The sequence below is a fragment of the Mizuhopecten yessoensis genome, unplaced genomic scaffold (genome assembly GCF_002113885.1).
Source record: "Mizuhopecten yessoensis strain PY_sf001 unplaced genomic scaffold, ASM211388v2 scaffold5921, whole genome shotgun sequence".
Classification (NCBI taxonomy): domain Eukaryota; kingdom Metazoa; phylum Mollusca; class Bivalvia; order Pectinida; family Pectinidae; genus Mizuhopecten; species Mizuhopecten yessoensis.
The window spans coordinates 2,623-5,887 of NW_018406290.1; the positions used below are offsets into that span (position 1 = coordinate 2,623).

The 3,265-nt window shown below is 36.7% G+C and overlaps 1 long non-coding RNA gene across 1 annotated transcript in view; it reads right to left on the reverse strand.

Annotated features, from left to right (window-relative positions):
- Positions 1 to 242: 242 nt before the first annotated feature.
- LOC110451301 overlaps positions 243 to 3,265 on the reverse strand; it is a 7,914-nt gene continuing 4,891 nt past the window's right edge. The window contains exon 2 of the long non-coding RNA XR_002463055.1: positions 243 to 698. This is a non-coding gene — a long non-coding RNA (uncharacterized LOC110451301). The remainder of the gene's footprint in view (positions 699 to 3,265) is intronic.

Genomic DNA, 3,265 nt, shown 5'->3' on the forward strand with positions numbered 1-3,265 from the left:
ATATACTCTACTATGTCACATACATATACTGTACCATGTACCATGTACCATGCATATAATGTACCATGTACCATCCATATAATGTACCTTGTACCATATATATACTCTACTATGTCACATACATATACTGTGCCATGTCACATACATAAACTGTACCATGTCACATACAGATACTGCACCATATCACATACATATGTGATATTTTTGTTTGTATCAAAGTAATAATATAAAGAACAATTCAATTGCAGTAATATATTTAATAAGGAAAATGCAAACTTGCTGTCACAGAAATCAACAGCTATATTGTGGTATGCATGTACATCAAAAAACAAGTCCTGGTACACAGATGTTGACACTTTTTGGAATCGACATCTATATTTAATATAATTGATTCCATTGATTCATCCTGCAATGAACGATATAGAACATCTGTTTTTGTCTGGTAGGCTCAAGGCTTACTTTTGTTTATCAGAAAGCATACATGATTATGATGAATATACTTTATAATAATGATTACTGTTTAATATCCATAAGTCTGAGTACATTATTAATAAACACATTTTTGTCTGAACATATAGTATAAAAAGGAAGAGTCATCGTCGTCAGTATTAAGAACAGGCGATATTCTTAAGGACTACTGTATCAATAGCAATATCCCCAAGTCCATCTGCAGATATTCTAGTTGCCTCAATGCGAACCTATAAAAACAAGAATTATGTTAGCATCAATTCAGTTGGCAGAAATTTAACGGAAAAGTAAAATATTTTGAAACGTACCATAGGGTGAACACAAAACTTACCATAGGGTTAACACAAAACCTACCATAGGGTTAACACAAAACCTACCATAGGGTAAACTCAACACGTACCATAGGGTGAACACAAAACGTACCATAGGGTGAACACAAAACATATCATAGGGTAAACACAAAACGTACCATAGGGTTAAAACAAAACCTACCATAGGGTTAACACAAAACCTACCATAGGGTAAACACAACACGTACCATAGGGTGAACACAAAACATATCATAGGGTTAACACAAAACGTACCATAGGGTGAACACAAAATCTACCATAGAATAAACACAAAAAGTACCATAGGGTGAACACAAAACGTACCATAGGGTTAACACAAAACGTACCATAGGGTGAACACAAAACGTACCATAGGGTGAACACAAAACGTACCAGAGTGTAAACATAAAACGTACTATAGGGTTAACATAGAACGTACCATAGGGTTAACACAAAACGTACCATAGGGTAAACACAAAACGTACCGTAGGGTAAACACAAAACGTACCATAGGGTTAACACAAAACGTACCATAGGGTGAACATAAAACGTACCGTAGGGTTAACACAAAACATACCATAGGGTGAACACAGAACGTACCATAGGGTGAACACAAAACATACCATAGGGTGAACACAAAACGTACCATAGGGTTAACACAAAACGTACCATACGGTGAACACAAAACGTACCATAGCGTGAACACAAAACATACCATAGGGTGAACACAAAACGTACCATAGAGTAAACACAAAACGTACCATACGGTGAACACAAAACGTACCATAGGGTGAACACAAAACGTACCATAGGGTATACACAAAACGTACCATAGAGTTAACACAAAACGTACCATAGGGTGAACATAAAACGTACCGTAGGGTTAACACAAAACATACCAAAGGGTAAACATAAAACGTACCATAGGGTGTACACAAAACGTACCATAGAGGTAACACAAAACGTACCATAGGGTGAACACAAAACGTACCATAGCGTGAACACAAAACATACCATAGGGTTAACACAAAACGTACCATAGGGTAAACACAAAACGTACCATAGGGTAAAAACAAAACGTACCATAGGGTAAACACAAAACGTATCATAGGGTGAACACAAAACGTACCATAGGGTTAACACAAAACAAACCATAGGGTGAACATGAAACGTACCGTAGGGTTAACACAAAACATACCAAAGGGTACCCACAAAACGTAACATAGGGTAAACATAAAAGGTACCTAAGGGTAAACATAAAACATACCAGATGGTACACACAAAATATGTCTTAGGGTAAACATAAAACATACCAGATGGTACACACAAAATATGTCCTAGGGTAAACATAAAACATAACCTTAGGGTAAACACATAATATGCCATAGGGTAATCACAAAACATACCATTGGGTAAACATAATTCATAGTCGACTCTAATATCCTCCACATTTAATTCGTATAAGGTAACACGTTCTTCATTATGTAATGTAAATTCAATATCTATTCAATCGGTCATTTTAACATATTACAATCTGTATTCCATCGGGTATGGGCTGACGACAATAAATCATTATAATAGCCTATAGTGTGTCTGTCGGATACATCCACACTAGTGTAACCTGACTGACGACAATAAATCATTATTATAGCCTGTAGTGTGTCTGTCGGATACATCTACACTATTGTAACCTAACTGACGACAAAACATCATTATACTAGCCTGTAGTGTGACTGTCGGATAAATCTAACCTGACTGACGACAATAAATCATTATGATGGCCTGTAGTGTGTCTGTCGGATACATCACCACTAGTGTAACCTGACTGACGACAATTAATAATTATTTTAGCCTGTAGTGTAAACATAAAACGTACCATAGGGTGAACACAAAACCTACCATAGGGTTAACACAAAACGTACCATAGGGTGAACATAAAACGTACCGTAGGGTTAACACAAAACATACCATAGGGTTAACACAAAACGTACCATATGGTTAACACAAAATATACCATAGAGTAAACACAAAACGTACTATTGGGTGCACACAAAATGACCATAGGGTGAACACAAAACGTACCATATGGTTAGCACAAAACGTACCAGAGGGTAAACATAAAACGTGCAAGGGGGTAAACATAAAACGTACTATTGGGGTAGCACAAAACGTACCATAGGGTTAACACAAAACGTACCATAGGGTTAACACAAAACGTACCATAGGGTGTACACAAAACGTACCATAGGGTTAACACAAAACGTACCATAGGGTGAACATAAAACATAACGTAGGGTTAACACAAAACATACCAAAGGGTTAACATAAAACGTACCATAGGGTGAACGCAAAACCTACCACAGGGTGAACACAGAACGTACCATAGGGTGAACACGAAACGTACTATAGACTTAACACAAAATGTACCATAGCGTGAACACAAAACATACCATAGGGTTAACACAAAA